The 17,820-nt window shown below is 40.9% G+C and overlaps 1 protein-coding gene and 1 non-coding gene across 2 annotated transcripts in view; both read right to left on the bottom strand.

Annotated features, from left to right (window-relative positions):
- LOC126456756 (putative E3 ubiquitin-protein ligase UNKL) overlaps window positions 1-17,820 on the bottom strand; it is a 264,897-nt gene that overhangs the window by 192,211 nt on the left and 54,866 nt on the right. The window lies entirely within an intron of this gene.
- Trnal-caa (transfer RNA leucine (anticodon CAA)) lies at window positions 17,615-17,689 on the bottom strand. The gene has a single exon. It is a non-coding gene; the product is annotated as a tRNA-Leu (tRNA).

The following is a 17,820-nucleotide window of genomic DNA, read 5'->3' on the forward strand; positions in this document are numbered from 1 at the left end:
ACTCACAGCTTTACTTCTGCCAGTACCTCGTCTCCTACCTTCCAAACTTTACAGAAGCTCTCCTGCGAACCTTGCAGAACTAGCACTCCTGAAAGAAAGGATATTGCGGAGACATGGCTTAGCCACGGCCTGGGGGATGTTTCCAGAATGAGATTTTCACTCTGCAGCGGAGTGTGCGCTGATATGAAACTTCCTGGCAGATTAAAACTGCACTTGCCCGCGAAAGGCAAAGGTCCCGAGTTCGAGTCTCGGTCGGGCACACAGTTTTAATCTGCCAGGAAGTTTCATATCAGCGCACACTCCGCTGCAGAGTGAAAATCTCATTCTGGAAACATCCCCCAGGCTGTGGCTAAGCCATGTCTCCGCAATATCCTTTCTTTCAGGAGTGCTAGTTCTGCAAGGTTCGCAGGAGAGCTTCTGTAAAGTTTGGAAGGTACGAGACGAGGTACTGGCAGAAGTAAAGCTGTGAGACCGGACGTGAGTCGTGCTTCGGTAGCTCAGTTGGTAGAGCACTTGCCCGCGAAAGGCAAAGGTCCCGAGTTCGAGTCTCGGTCGGGCACACAGTTTTAATCTGCCAGGAAGTTTCAGGCGAGTATAAGTTTAGAATGCACGACGATTACCACTAGACCACGGGCTCACTGAATCGGACAACATCTAGGAAGTAGACAACACTTCCTCCTGACACTGCCGCATCTTACAGTGTTGCCAGATTGTGCAGATGGCCGGACTTAGAGTTGTCAGGGGCGGTCAGTTTTACTGGCCACCTTAAGTGAACGACTCGGACTTGGTCTCTGTGGCGGCCGGCTGGCGGTCAGTTTTTATGTCTAAGACTGTACATGACATACGCACATGCAGACAAAACCAAAATTAAAAAGTTAAGTGTGTTACAAAGTACAACTGTAAATTTAATGATACGGATCTATACTTTGAGCATAACATCCACTTTCTGTAGCTGGACTATGCCAATGTGGTGTATTACTTTCACAAATGATCCGTCACTCTTATGATTTCAAGATAATTTTTACCTTAATTATGTTTGTGTCCTTTAAGTTTTTTGATGCAGTGGACCTGACACGCAGTGCCACTGATCTGTGTAGGTTGGCTTCTTCACCGTCTGCAGAGGGTCAAGGGCTATAGGAGAGCGTCAATCTACACAAGCTACGAAATGACATAATCACCTGTTACATCACTCGACCATATTTTGTTGTTCTTACGAGGCATAATCAAAATGTAATGGGATTTTTTTTTAATTTAATGGGCTTTATACATCTGATTCTCAATTTTTTCTCTTATCTTTTTGGTTCAAATGTTCCTGATGTATGTTTGCATTTTCAGCTGTTTTGAATATTTAGTTTACTGTTGACAGTCTAAAAGGTCATATGTGTTTTTAAGAGCTCGGCAAATGTTTACTTACGAAAAACATGGATCACAGAATTTGCATTACATTTGGCTTGAAAACTGTAATAAAGTGCAGCAACACATTTGAAATGTTGACTGTGGCTTGTGGCGAATCTGCTCTGAGTGAGACAAGAGCTTATTGAGTGGTACAAACATTTCGAGGGGGGTTGAGAAGCTGTATAAGACCTCAACTGCTCTGGACTCCCCAGCACACCAATTACTAATGGCGGTGTAGAGAAAACGATTCTGGAAAATCATCGAATCGCCATCAGAGAGGTTGCCGACACTGTCAGCATATCCTTTGGCTCATGCTAAGCAATTTTTTCAGATGTTTTGGGCATCCAACGTGTAGCAGTACAGTTTCTTCCACAATAGCTGAATGAAGCTGACAATGATCCTGAACTTCTAAAGGTTATAACAGGTGACAAAACATGGGTATACAGGCATTACGTCAAACCCAACACAAACTGTCTGAAGAGACACACTGAAAAAAATTTGACAAATCTGATCACTTGTGAACTTTTTCTCACTGTTTTCTTTAATTATAATGGAACAGTGCATCACGATTTACTGCCGTAAGGTCATACAGCCAATAAGGAATACTACCTGGAAGCTACGCTCCAATAGCATAAAGCAATCCAAAGAAAACAACCGAAACTGTGGCAAAACCACTTGTGGAAACTGTATCATGATATTGCTCCCACTCACATCCCAATGTTTGTGATTTTTTGGCAAAAAGCGCAACTGTTATGTTGCCTCGGACACTGTATTTGCCAGACACGGTCCCGTGCGACTTCTTTCTTTTCCCGAGGCTCAAGAAAGGACATTGTTTTGCCACCATTGATGAGATAAAAACAGAATGCCTAAAAGAGCTGAATACCACAACAAAAACTGAGTTCCAGAAGTACTTGCAAGACTGGAAAAAGCACTGACAGAAGTCCATTATATTTGACAGGGATTACTTTGAAGGGACAAGCTGATGTTGACAAATAAGTAAAGATTCTTTAAGAAAAGTACAAATTCCCATTACTTTCTGATTCACACCTCATAGATGACAAGTACAATGTTGGGTGAAGAGATCTTTGAATAATTTGTAGATCAGATCATCATCTCTGAATAGAAATTTAAATCAGAAAGACATTTTATATTTTCTCTCTTCAACTGACATTATTGTCTGTCCATCTGCTCCTCAATTTCCAAGATGCCACAGTGTAAGTGACCCCCTCACAGCAGGTGGAGACGCTCAATTGCCACCACATCTTAGTGACGATCTTTGCTCACACATCTGTCACCAAATCTGCACATATCCAGCTAGCATACAGTGGGAAATTATCTACACACTACCTACCTAAAATACTGTTTTTACACGAATATATTTCATCGGCTTGAGAGGAAGAAGTAAAATACGTCATTCTCGATGAACGTGTTCACCACATAATTCGGCAGTTTACTCTGATTTCCTTTCATGTGTATTGGTGTGACCTGTACAGTTTCCAGTCCTCGAGTACAGATCTTACGACTGATATGACTGCTAAATATGGAGCTAATACATTAGCAAACTCTGGCAGAAATGTAAGATTGTCTTCACTAAGAACCCTGGTGTTGCCTTTGTATCCTGGTAGAATTATTAAATTGTGGTCTTCTATAATGGACTGGACTGCGGAAAACATTAACATTGTACTTCCAATCCTATGGTTTTTATACAGCAATTTGAAGCTTGTGTGTCTTGGTCTCTCAGATTTGCTTGTCAACTTCGATGTAGGGTCACTTTTTACCTGAGTTCCTCTTTAAGGATCCTCGTAGTTAATTGGTGAAGAACTGGTCAAGCAAAGGGCCAAGATTTGTCACCACGAGCTGATGTAGATGTATTCTTTATTTAATGACAGTTTTCAACAAACACACACAGTGGTATGAGGAGCTCATAGTCCCAAAGAGTTGCCAATTTATTAATGGAGGATTTTGAAGACATGGCCCTAAGGATGGCATTTTTAAAACCTATTTCTTTTTTGGAGGTATGCCAATGGTACATTCATTGTATGACCACATGGGAGAGCTGCTATTAATGGTTCCCTAGATCATTTAAGTTGCCTTCATCTCCACATCATGTTCGCAATGGAGGCTGAAAGGAGTGGAAAGCTACCGTTTCTAGATGTCTCATTTACAGAAAGGAACACTAGGATACAATGATTATCAAAAGCCCACGAGCACGGACCATTATCTGCATGCATACAACTGCCATCCCCCGTTCCAATGCACGGCAGTCGTGCAGACTTTCGCAAGAGCAGCTTAAGTTGTTTTAGATATAGAAAGCTTGACCAAAAGCTACATCACCTTAAAGTTGTCTTCAAGCAGAATGGCTATACAGAGAAATGGATCTGCTGTGCTATCCACTTTGGACTTAGGAGGAACCATTAGAAAAGACATGTAAATTGGTGGCTTCTCTATCTCTTTCTGTGAGCATATCTTTAAAAATATGAAGAATTTTAAAAAGATATGAGATAAAAAGTGTTTTTTATCTGCCAGTCAAGATTAGAGCACTCCTTGGCTCAGTACAGTATGACCTGAGATTGAGAAGTCCAGTGTGTACAAAATCCCCTGCCATTTTGGGAAAGCTTATATTTGTCAAACAATTCGTACTATTCAGATCGATGTGCTGAGCACCAGGACAACGCAACTTTGTGTCAGCCTGAGAAATCTGTTACGGCAGAGCGCCATCTTATTGAGGGGCATAAAATGTTGTATGGAGAGACAGGTGGACCTTGTTAAAATGACTTCATGATCTGGTTGCAGACACGAGAAGAATATTATTAGTTTACAATGTTTAAGATTTTATAATTTTATTTACTTACTCTTATTTACTTACCCGAGACAATGAAACTGTCTATACAGTTATTTGTTTATTGTTGGAGGAAAAGAATAGAGTTAAGGTTACTTTGGGTCACTGGGTAATTCATGTTAATTCCCATAATTATTAGGCTGGAATACTTAATGATTCTTTATTATAGAAAATGAATTTTTCCTAGTATGTAGGTCACTTGGTGCTAAGTGTGCTTATACCATTGTAAATTATATAAATGAGTAGCCCAGATGTAAATGCCGCCAAATGCATTTTTTGTCAATTTTGAGTTGATCACACTAACGTGTAGATTTTTTCGGCACTTATTTGATGGAATAGGTTTCAGGGTGGAAAACCTGCTATAAGCTGTTGACGATGGCTATAGAAAATCGTGTTCATTTGCAGAAGCCACTAAGTGCACAACTACTGCACGTTGTCTTCGGGTGCACCGCTCATTAAATATCCAATGTTTACAAAACCTCCTAAGTCCAACAGGAATGGCGATCGCTGTGCTGTGTCCAGATGCAAAGTGTGCCAACTGACATCAGTCTTACTAATCTAGATATTCAAAGCTACCTTTCAGTTTGTTACAATTATAAGGGATATTTTTCTTACTCAGAGTTAGGTTGGCTGCAATGTAGCAAACACGTATGCAACAATGAAGCTCATCCTGCAGATGCATTGTCAAAATACAAGTCAGTAAGCAGAGTTCAGATGACAAATATGATGTTTGCATAACTGATTTTGTGGATGGTTTAAATTCAGATGATGGTACTCGTACAAATGAGTTGGGAGTAATAGAAACAGTAGCAATTTTGCAGGACGTCAAACCCATCTTTGTACCTGCAAATGACCAGAACAAGACCGAGGGAGACTGCCCTTCGCAGCAAAGGGAGAGGTGTCCCGATCAGTAGAAAAGAAATGTTTCCAAAACAGAAAGGTAAAAACATGAACAGTATATTTAAAGCAATGTTATGCAATGAAAACTGTGTTGACACTAATTGTTATGACATATGTGGAAGGATTAGTGAAAGTTACTGTAAACCAGCATTTCCAGATTTTTTTTTTTTTAAAGGGAGAGAGAGAGAGAGAGAGAGAGGAGAGAGAGAGAGAGAGAGAGAGGGAGAGAGAGAGAGAGAGAGAGAGGAGAGAGAGAGAGGGAGAGAGGAAAGAAAGAAAAACGCACAATTTTTTTAAAATCTAATGTTGACTATTCAAATTTGTTCTCTTTTTGAGGTTAAGTAAGTCAGTTTTTCCTGGTAAAATTATACCACCTTCATATTTTTATATGCCAATTTTGTAGAATATTCAGACTTTTCTTTGAAATATAATGTTTCTGTTTATATACACAATACTTAAATTCCGCATTTCTGTCATTCCTAACATATCACCAAGTAGCGGATTTTGCAACCAAATGTTTGTTTTGAAATTGGATAGATACATTTGTAAAACCCGCTAATTGGATAAATCAGGTGCAAAAACCAAGAAATCAATATTTCACTTAAAATTTTAATGTATAAAACATAATTGCATATTTCAGCCATTAATACCATGCAATTAATAATTTTGTACTTATTTTTAAAAAAGAAATGAAATCTTTAATAGTTTGGACAGAATGAGTTTTCCACTATTATCTCAGTTTCTTTTATTGTGCAGCTAGCGGATTTTGGATGTGGGCTACTCAAATGAAAGTACATGTTACTCTGACCTAACTGTAAACTGAACGACATGACAGTTCTCATAACAGTCCACAATTATAAAAAGAAATGAGCATGTTTTTTCCATTGTTATGAAGGCCCATACAAAATTACAGGGATTCCACATCCAAAGACTGTTTTCTCAGTAGCCCCTTTGAGCGGAAAAGAAAAGGTCTCTCTAATATAGATGTGATCATGAGTCATGTGTCATAAGAAACATCCCTTTTCACTTAACATAGTTTTACATTAGTATGTGGTGACAATAGACATTAACAAACTTTAGAGGGCAAGTAGACTTCAAAACATACAGAAGGTGTTTCTTTTTCTATATTGAGCTGGACATTAGCTCCATCGCTTTTGACATGGGAAATCAAGGAGAATACACCCTTAGATATGAAGTAGACATATGTTGGACTAGCATTCAGATATGACTGTTGCACCATCTAATAGGAGGGCATTCACTGTAACACATCATATGAGGGCATTCAGAGTTACAATAGTGATTATGTACAGAGGAATCAGACAAATACAGTACAAAAGACAGATTACAAAACCGAACATGAATAAAGGCTATGGCAGGATTGGGTTACCTTGACATATATGTATAAAAGGAGCAGGTATATATGCAAATGCTATTAACAGGATATTGAACACTATTATGTATGTATGCATGTAAAGTGTGCTGGAAAGGATAGGTGGACCTACAGGTAACGGATGACCTCTTCCCGAGATGAAAAAAGATGCACGAATAGGAACAGTGTCGCAGTGGATAATTATGCAGTAGCGTAGGGATAATTTTAGTGTGGAAAGAGGTGTAGCTTGTTTGTTTTGTTTTAGGATGCAAAAACATCTAGGGTCATACACACGCTTGTCAAAACTGTGAAATACGAAGACAAAGAGAGGGGTTAAAAGGGGCTAAAAACAGGGATGTGGAGAAAGGTCTATAAAATACACCACAGAGAAACGGAGGTCCAAAACTAAAAATTAAATGGCCTTCACCATATTACTACGACAGATAAAAAGTAAAACACGGTCGACAGCCCGTGCGTCATTTGCTAAAATGCCCGATAACTCGGGCATCAAACTCAGGCGGGAACATACGACGGTTAAAAAATGGGCATTCTGTCAGGAAATGGCAGACAGTTAAAAGTTGGGAGCAATGTGCATAAAGTGGTGGGTGAGCGCCACTTAACAAATGGTGATGGCTAAAAAGGCAGTGCCCAATAGGCAACCCAGTTAAAATGACCTCCTGTAGGCGGGAGAGCTGAGCGGAGGTCGTCCGAGCTGCTGGGAGGGGCTTAATAACCCGAACTTATTCCCATGAAGGGAGGACCAGTGGTGATGCCAATGTGACCCCACCTCTTGACAGACAGCAACACAGAAATCATCACTGGAGGGAGGGGGAGATATAAGAACTAGTGGGCTGAGGTACAAGGACTGCAGCCTTGGCAGCAGTGTCACCAACCTCGTTTACTGTCAGACCGACACGACCAGGGACCCACATAAACATCACAGGGGCTCCATCAAGAGCGAGCATGTGACAGTTTTCCTGGACCCGCTGCACTAAAGGATGGGCAGTGAACAGGGCACAGATGCTCTGAAGGGCACCGAGTGTGTCCGAGTAGATGACAATTTAAAAGCCCGTGTCCCCGATGTACTCCGTGGCCTGATACAGGGCGAAGAGCTTTCCTGTAAATACTGAGCAGCGTGCCAGAAGCTGATACCGAAAAACATCAGTGCCAATAACGAAGGCACACCCGACACCACGGTCAGTCTGACAGCCGTCAGTGTACACGAAGGCACTATCCTGAAGTTTCGTGCAAAGGTCGTTAAACTGAAGGCGATAGAGCGAGGCTGGAGTAGTATCCTTAGGAAGTGACTGAAGGCCGAGGTGAACACAGGCCGCCACACAAAGCCGAGGTGGTGAAGGGTTCACAACCACCAGGAAAGCTGCAAGTCGCACGAAGATAAGCTGCCGGAGCAAGAGGCAAAAGCGAACTCCAGGAGCTAACAGAGAAGAAGGACACACACTGTACTGGCGATCGAAGGAGGTGGCCACGCACGGTAGACAAACGGCATGTATACCTGCTGAGGTGAAAGTCACGGCAGTAGGACAGCGGTAGTTCAGCAGCTTCTGCATACACTTTCAATCGGACGAGTGTAAAAAGTGTAAGTGGCCAAATGGATATCACGATGGTGGATAGTATTGAGACAGTGTAAGAGGGACAAACATAAAAAAGCACCCATAGTTTAGTTTCGAGCAGATAAGGGACAGGTACAGAGGAGGGTGGTTCGATGTGCAGCCCAGGAATATCGCTGAGGACACACGTGACACTGAGGGACTGCATACAGCGGGCTGCCAGATAAGACACGGGGAGGACCGAGAGAGTTTCCTACCAAGCATGAGCCCCAGGAATGTTGTAGTTTCAACGAATGGGAGAGCAACGAGCCCAAGATGTAAAGATGTTGCGAGAAACCAATTGTGCCACCAGAAATTCATAAAAACGGTTTTGTTAGTGGAAAAATGAAAGCCACTGTCGATGCTCCAGGAGTAAAGACAATCAAGACATCACAGAAGATGCTGCTCAATGAGGCAGGTCAGTAGAGAACTGCAATAGATGGCAAAATTGTCAACAAAAAGGGAACTGGAGATGCCCAGCTGGAGGCAGGCCATTATAGGGTTAATGGCGATAGCAAAGAAATCAATGTTCAGGATGGAACCCAGAGGCACGCCATTTTCCTGGATGAATGTTTCCGACAAGGCAGAACCCACACGTACATTGAAAACAGGGTCTTTTAAAAATTCCCCCAGGAAGTGGGAAGTGGGGGAGGTGGCCACGGAAGCCGCACGTGTTGAGAATATGGAGGATACCAGTCCACCAGCAGGTGTCATAGGCTCCACGAGATCTACTGTATGCTTTCTTGTGATGACGGCCTGCAGAGTCCAATGCAGAAAATTTGTCGGTGGTGTGCACCGTCGAAAAGGATCTTCGAGTCGGTAAAAGAGAAGACCGTATGCCTTTGTTGGACTTTTTCCAGCCATTCCAGTCAGCAGAGGAAGACTCGTGTTGCTGGCTCGAGTACCTACTGCAACCTACATCCTTCTGAATCTGTTTAGTGTATTCATCTCTTGGTCTCCCTCTACGATTTTTACCCTCCACGCTGCCCTCCAATACTAAATTGGTGATCCCTTGATGCCTCAGAACATGTCCTACCAACTGATCCCTTTTTCTGGACAAGTTGTGCCACAAACTTCTGTTCTCCCCCATTCTATTCAATACCTCCTCATTAGTTATGTGATCTACCCAGCTAATCTTCAGCATTCTTCTGTAGCACCACATTTCAAAAGCTTCTATTCTCTTCTTGTCTAAACTATTTATTGTCCACGTTTCACTTCCATACATGGCTACACTCGATACAAACACTTTCAGAAACGACTTCCCGACACTTAAATCTATACTCGATGTTAACAAATTTCTCTTCTTCAGAAACGCATCCTTGCCATTGCCAGTCTTCATTTTATATCCTCTCTACTTCGACCACCATCAGTTATTTTGCTCCCCAAATAGCAAAACTCCTTTACTACTTTAAGTGTCTCATTTCCTAATCTAATTCCCTCAGCATCATCCGACTTAATTCGACTACATTCCATTATCCTCGTTTTGCTTTTGTTGATGTTCACCTTATACCCTCATTTCAAGACACTGTCCATTCCGTTTAACTGCTCTTCCAAGTCCTTTGCTGTCTCTGACAGAATTACAATGTCATCGGCGAACCTCAAAGTTTTTATTTCTTCTCCATTGATTTTAATACCTACTCCGAACTTTTCTTTTGTTTCATTTATTTCTTGCTCAATATACAGATTGAATAACATCAGGGATAGGCTACAACCCTGTCTCACTCCCTTCCCAACCACTGCTCCCCTTTCATACCCCTCGACTCTTATAACTGCCATCTGCTTTCTGTACAAATTGTAAATAGCCTTTCACTCTCTGTATTTTACCCCTGCCACCTACAGAATTTGAAAGAGAGTATTCTAGTTAACATTGTCAAAAGCTTTCTCTAAGTTTCCAAATGCTAGAAACGTAGGTTTGCCTTTCCTTAATCTTTCTTCTAACATAAGTCGTAGGGTCAGTATTGCCTCACGTGTTCCAACATTTCTACGGAATCCAAACTGATATTCCCCGAGGTCAGCTTCTATCAGTTTTTCCATTCGTCTGTAAGGAATTCACGTTAGTATTTTGCAGCTGTGACTTATTAAACTGATAGTTCGGTAATTTTCACATCTGTCAACACCTGCTTTCTTTGGGATTGGGATTATTATATTCTTCTTGAAGTCTGAGGGTATTTCACCTGTCTCATACATCTTGCTCACCAGATGGTAGAGTTTTGTCAGGAGTGGCTCTCCCAAGGTTGTCAATAGTTCTAATGGAATATTGGCTACTCCCGGGGCCTTGTTTCGACTCAGGTCTTTCAGTGCTCTGTCAAACTCTTCACGCAATATCATATCTCCCATTTCATTTTCATCTACATCCTCTTCCATTTCTATAATATTGTCCTCAAGTACATCGCCCTTGTATAGGCCCTCTACATACTCCTTCCACCTTTCTGCTTTCCCTTCTTTGCTTAGAACTGGGTTACCATCAAAGCTCTTGATATTCATGCAAGTGGTTCTCCTTTCTCCAAAGGTCTCTTTAACTTTCCTGTAGGCAGTATCTATCTTACCCCTAGTGAGATAAGCCTCTACATCCTTACATTTGTCCTCTAGCCATCTCTGCTTAGCCATTTTGCACTTCCTGTCAATATCATTTTTGAGACGTTTATATTCCTTTTTGCTTGCTTCATTTACTGCATTTTTATATTTTCTCCTTTCATCAATTAAATTCAATATTACTTCTGTTACCCAAGGGTTTCCACTAGTCCTCGTCTTTTTACCTATTTGATCCTCTGCTGCCTTCACTACTTCATCCCTCAAAGCTACCCATTCTTTTTCTACTGTATTTCTTTCCCCCATTCCTGTCAATTGTTCTCTTATGCTCTCCCTGAAACTCTGTACAATCTCTGGTTCTTTCAGTTTATCCAGGTTCCATCTCCTTAAATTCCCACCTTTTTGCAGTTTCTTCAGTTTTAATCTACAGTTCATTACCAACAGATTGTGGTCAGAGTCCACATCTGCCCCTGGGAATGTCTTACAATTTAAAACCTGGTTCCTAAATGATGACAGACTAAAGGCAGAAATAGTAAATGTCTTTTTTCCAAAGCTGTTTCACAGAGGAAGACTACACTGTAGTTCCTTCTCTAGACTGTCGCACAGATGACAAAATGGTAGATATCGAAACAGATGACAGAGGGGTACAAAAACAATTAAAATCTCTCAAAAGAGGAAAGGCCGTTGGACCTGATGGGATACCAGTTTGATTTTACACAGAGTACGCGAAGGAACTTGCCCCCCTTGTTGCAGCGGTGTACCATAGGTCTCTAGAAGAGCGTAGCGTTCCAAAGGATTGGAAGAGGGCACAGGTCATCCCCGTTTTCATGAAGGGACGTTGAACAGATATGCAGAACTAGAGACCTATATCTCTAACGTCAATCAGTTGTAGATTTTTGGAACACGTATTATGACTTTTCTGGAGACTAGAAATCTACTCTGTAGAAATCAGCACGGGTTTCGAAAAAGACGATTGTGTGAAACCCAGCTCGCGCTATTCGTCCACGAGACTCAAGAGGGCCATAGACACGGGTTCCCAGGCAGATGCCATGTTTTTTTTACTTCCACAATGGGTTCGATACAGTTCCCCACAGTCGTTTATTGAACAAAGTAAGAGCACATGGACTATCAGACCAATTGTGTGACTGAATTGAAGAGTTCCTAGATAACAGAACGCAACATGTCATTCTCAATGGAGAGAAGTCTTCCAAAGTAAGAGTGATTTCAGGGGTGCTGCAGGGGAGTGTCGTACAGCCAGGATAATTGCCGCTCTTTTTTTATGCAAAATCTAGTTTTTCACACATCTCAATGTCTATGTCATCATATCTCATGAATAATTTTGCAGGCACTTTCAGTGGTATACGTGGATACCACCTGCAAAATGTGTTTCAAATACTGTTAGTAGTAATAAATTAAAACAAGATGCACCATGCGGTAGTTTTACTGCAAGTACAGTGACAATGTAGTAAGCAATAGACTTTTTACATTTCATCATTTGGTGGAGTGTGTCCACAAAATAATTTTTCATGAATGTTAGAAATTATGCTTGAAGTTTATCAGAAGTTGTTTACTGCTCTCATTCGCAAATACTGGACGAATATAGTAGCAGTAATTTTCGCCTAATAAGCTTAGCAGCTTCAAGCAGTTTACAGTTTCTGACTGCGGAACGTGTCTCACTATGTCAAACCTTTAACATTAGATTTTCTCTCTTAATGAGTAGATTAAGATAGGATTTTAAATTTTTCAGTTCAGTCATTCAGTCAATAATTATATAAAACATTGAAAATCAAATTTTAATAGCCCCCGGAAACCGTTAGATACGCAAGCTGCAACTAGGATTGTGAATCACGAACCGTGCTAACTGCTTAGTAACACAGATCTCACAGAGCTGCATTCATTTAACAGTAAATAGTGTAGCCACTGATGACTCCATAGCAGTAATGAGACACGTTCGGGTGTTTTAACATAACTTTCACAAATTATATGTAAAATAAGGGAAAGGCAAACAGTCAGTGCATACAGTGGACTGACATGTGGAGCATAGAAACACGTAACTAGAAACTGTACTCACACTAGATTTCAAGCTCTCTTTCCTTTTTTTTTGTGGATAGATGAGAAATGGGATAAGCGGTAAGTCGAGGCAGTGGGAAACAGGTTATGGGATGTTTAGGCCAGGGGGACTGCAAGAGGGCAGGATATGGCAGAGACACAATTCCCACCTGCACAGTTGAGAGAAATTATTGCTGGAACATAGTATCCAAATGGTCCAAACAGTGAAGCAGCTGTCGAAGTCATTCATGTTGTCATGTGCAGCACGTTCGGCAACTGGATCCTCGAGTTTCTGGTTTGCGACAGGTTGGCTGTAGCTGTACGTGCTAGTGGACAGTTGGTTACTTATCGTGACGAGATAGAATGCTGAGAGTAATTGCAGCACACCTGATATGTACCGTGGCTGTTTTCATACCTGGACCTGCCTCAAAGTGTAGGAGATGCCCGGGATTGAACTGCTGTAGGAATTAGTGAGTGGGAGTACAGGGCAGGTCCTGCACCTGGGTCAGCCACAAGGGAATAACCGACAGGATGCAGGATTGGAGTGGGAGCGGACAAGGATATTCTGTAGTCGGGTGGCCAACAGAGCCCTACTCGGGTGGTGTGCATACGGTATCCCTTATCTCGGAGCATGACAAGAGGTAGCTGAAGCCCAGGTGAAAGGTGTGGTTCAGATTTCAAGGCCGGAGTGATACAGGTTGATTAGGGGAGTGCCGGTTGCTGGCTAGTTAACAGGGTTGCTGGTGTCAGAAGAGATGGCATGGGAGATCAGTTTACGGGCGAGCTGGATGGGATATTGTCTATGAACACAGGCTTCAGTCCAAGTTATCAGTGCATTTAGACAACTTCTACATTCCACAGCAGATTCAGTGTCCACAGGTTTCAGGCTGTAAGGAAGAGACTTTTGGACACAGAATGGGTTACAGCTGTCAAGTAGAGTTACTGTAAGTAGTCGGTGCACCTGATACGAACAGACTTAATTATAGTGTCATCTGACAGGTGGAGAACAGCATCTAGGTAGGTGGCTCACTGAACTGAGTTGAGAAGAACCAGGTGAAGTGGATTTGGGAGTACGCATTGAATTTATGGAGTCCAGACCGTGAAAATGTCATTGATGAGTCTGAACCGAACGAGGGGTTGTAGGTGCTGGTTGAATAGGAAGGATCCCTCCAGATGGCCCATAAATATCCTGGCATAGAATGGTGTCATGTGAGTCTCTCAGCAGTTCCACAGAATTTTTAACAGATTTGGCCTTTGAAAGAAAAATAATACTGTCGTCAAGATGTGGGTCGAGGTTTTAAGCGTAGTGAGTACAGTGTTTCGGTTTTCAGTTTGTTGCAAAAATTACATTTATTTGTGTAGACACTACTAGCATGAAATACCCAAAAGTAAACTACCATCTGTCAAACAGACATTAACAGTTTTCTTTTACTATTTAGGGGAGTGTAAATTAATTATGCACCAAAGTGTCATACTGTGTGTGAAGTGAAAATTTGTTTGGGAGATTAATCACTTCCGACAAACGAGCTGAGAAACTCAATGCTGAAATTAGACGATCTGTGTCAGCTACTGCAGCAACTACATAAATTTGCTGGGAGATTGCCGAGACTTAACAACTGAAAAGAAACGAGACTTTTTTCCCCAAAACCTTGATGAATTAGCACACATCATTCTCTGAAGGTCTTTACAATCGAAAAAGATTACCAGTTAGAGATCAGCCAGCAGATGAAAAGCACCCCAAATAGGTGCGTGAAATCCATCATTAGTTATTTGAGAAAGAACTGAGCAGGCACAGGCAACCATTAACAGGCAAGAGTGAAACTAATATAAAAATTGATAAATCAGTAAATTGCACATTAATGTAGACAATTGAAAGATAAATTTTACACACATTATTTAAAAATAAAAGGAAAGAAATCCACCACCAGTTTAATGCTGCTAATCTCACATATATTTCAGTCATTTAATTTACTATGGAAAAGATCAAAACAAGGTTGTCATGGAATTCGTATTGAATAGCTTTTATGTTAAATTACTAGTCTCTGTCACAAAGGCACAAAATACGAACCCTTCTAGAGGTCTTGAATAAAAACATTTTGCAAAAGGATCTTTTTTATTTATCTTGCAGGCACAATACAAACGAGACAATTATTCTGATAGTTTTTGAATTAGCTGTGAATTCTTTCTCTAAGAACTATCTCATGGAGTACTTATCCGTGCCCCAAAGGGATCATTCAAGGAGGATGACAAAAACAATTTATGTGTTTAAAAAGTTTATGTGCCTTGATGAAGCTGAATTGCAACAACAAGGACAGACTGCAGTTTGTTCTGTTTGTACTTTCATTAATGCTTCATATGTTGGAGCTAAATCCTGTGTCGCTTCAAAAGCCAAAGCTCCGTATTTGAATTTCAGAATTCTTTCAAAACTACTTCACATGTATATACCACGATGTCGATAGTGACATGCTGAGTGTGGCTTTACAAAAACTGGAATATAATTCATGGTTCCCATCAATTCTTCTATCACCTTAATTTTATGAGTAAAAAATTACTACAATCACTACACTGAATCATACAACAGAGCAACCAGACAAAGATAGTTAAGGATTCAAGTAGGAATATTAATGGAAATGAAATGCTTGTTTCTAGTACACTAAGAGTACTCTTATTCAAACAATCTGATTTGAGTGACAAGTTCCGTATGTCAGAACCTTCACAGTGGCATATAAATGAAGATGTCAACACACTTCAGTTACTAAACTGAACACTGTAAATTATCCAATTGAAACAGGAACAAAGTTCGTGGAATACAATAATAAATAAATTATACAGAAAAATTAGGAACAGAAGTTGCATGTACTTCATGTTGTGTAGGAGTTCCAGGGCAAAATAAGATTTCTTTGAAGAATAAGTATGTTTACAGAAAAGTGTGATTTTTGGGTCATATGTGACTCAAGTGCTTTGTATATAGTAGGCTTATAGGTTGTATTATTACAGTTACTACAGCAATTCAATATTAATATTTAAGTTAAAGTAATAAAGTTATTCGCTACTTTTGAACAGTATTTTTTAAATAAAAAGTAAATATGATTTTATGCCAATCTACGATTTTTCAAATGGGGAGGTACCCCTTCCCTTCTTTCTATGGAGCTGAAATCATGAACAACTCATTATTTTGTGCAAAGAAAACAAGTTATGGGGCAGCACAAGGAAACAGTCAAAGTTGAAAAATAAGATAATCACTAAGTGTCTTGTTTTATTTTTGGAAGAAATGCCAAAATCGCATGTTTTATGCACACTTTCTTACACTATAATCAAAAACATAATATAAAGTTATCTTAAAAACTAGTCACTCAATCAAGCAGACAAAACAAAAAACAAAAATCTGTCTTGTGGGAAATTTGTCTTCTACTGTGGATCCAAATGACAAAGAGATAAGCAGGTTTCTTTGTCTGTGTGAAAGAAGTATACATCACAAACAACTTAATTTTTACGTAAGTTTTATAACTGTAAAAAAATTGAAATGGAATGTGGAGCAAGTGTCTACCCTAAAAAAGAACGAGACAGAGCTGGGAACAAGACATCCACTACTGTTCCTGGAACAAGGACAGGCCACAACAGTTCTGGGAATGAGGACCAACCGTTCCTGGAGCCAGAACTGGCCGCAACCATTCCATGAATGAAGAAAGGCCACGACTGTTCCTGGAATGATCAAAGTGAACTATGAACAACTGTTCCTTAAAAATCATCCCTCGATCTTTCCGTTCACTTTTGTGAACCATTACTGTGGACCCATTCATTTACAAACAACCCACCTCTAGATGGGAAGTTAAGAGACAATAGTTTAGAGGTTTCAGTCAACCAAGGCATAGGTTTGTTCTCTGGGAGCATTGTAACCGACCATAATGGGGTGACCCTCAGAGATATCTATGGGATTGTGTTTGCAGAGAAGATAAACAGTGGGGGTGTGTGGGGGCTGCTGGTGTGGGGAGGGGTATGAATTTAAACGTCAGGTAATGAGACGGACCAAAGATTCTGGGATGGGATCATGGTAAAAGGCTTTGTATCAGACATGTCAGGAAGTTGATGGAGACCCTCGGGCACACAGCCACTATGGCTCATGACCACTCTGGTGGATCCTTTTCTGCACAATGGATGGTAAGGTTTGGGGTGATTTTCAGATTATGGACAGCTGTGTGTTCCATAGGAGTGATGGACTAACCACCTTCCACCCAGTCATCCCCTGGTAATCATCCAGGAATTCCTCACTTCTAACCTGGCCTCACCTTGCTTTCCTAAATCCCCCCTCCCATCTTTTTCCACCTCTCCCCCTTTCTCAGTCATCCTATGCTGTTCTCCTTCCCTCCTACAATCTCTCTATATCTCATTTATTGTCTACCCTCTGTACTCCTTTCATCTTGTTGTGCTACCAGTGAGTCATCTATTGAAAGAACTGCCCCACTCCTTGCATCCTCCCCTACACTCTCCCCACCTCCATCAGATCAGGCAACTGTTTTCACTAATCGACAATTAATATCAGTGTAGCCTGGCCACAAGAGTGTGGGTCTGGGTGTCTGTGAGTGAGTCTGTGTGGTTGTGTGTGTGTCAATGTGAGTACTTTTACTAGTAAGTTAGTTAGTTGTTTGCGTGTTCCATTGATCAATCACGCGGTACGGTAGTCGCTATGATGTGGAACGCGTCAAGCGCACAAGAAATGCGCATATGAAACATGATTTTTTAATATATACATATTACAATACAGAGTTAAATATTAATATTTCTTTTATTTACCCCATTCCCTTAAATTTCAAAAAATGCATATAATATATTTATAGATTTATTTATTCCTATTCAAGAATTCATCTAGGGTATAGAAGAAGTTGTCAAGCAGATATTATTTCAAACTTCCTGGCAGATTAAAACAGTGTGCCGGACCGAGACTCGAACTCGGGACCTTTGCCTTTTGCGGGCAAGTGCTCTACCAACTGAGCTACCCCAGCACAACTCACGCCCCGTCCTCACAGCTTTAATTACGCCAGTACCTTGTCTCCTACCTTCCAAACTTCACAGAAGCTCTCTGTCCGGCACACCGTTTTAATCTGCCAGGAAGTTTCATATCAGCCCACACTCCG

Source organism: Schistocerca serialis, chromosome 2 (genome assembly GCF_023864345.2).
Source record: "Schistocerca serialis cubense isolate TAMUIC-IGC-003099 chromosome 2, iqSchSeri2.2, whole genome shotgun sequence".
Classification (NCBI taxonomy): Eukaryota; Metazoa; Arthropoda; class Insecta; order Orthoptera; family Acrididae; genus Schistocerca; species Schistocerca serialis.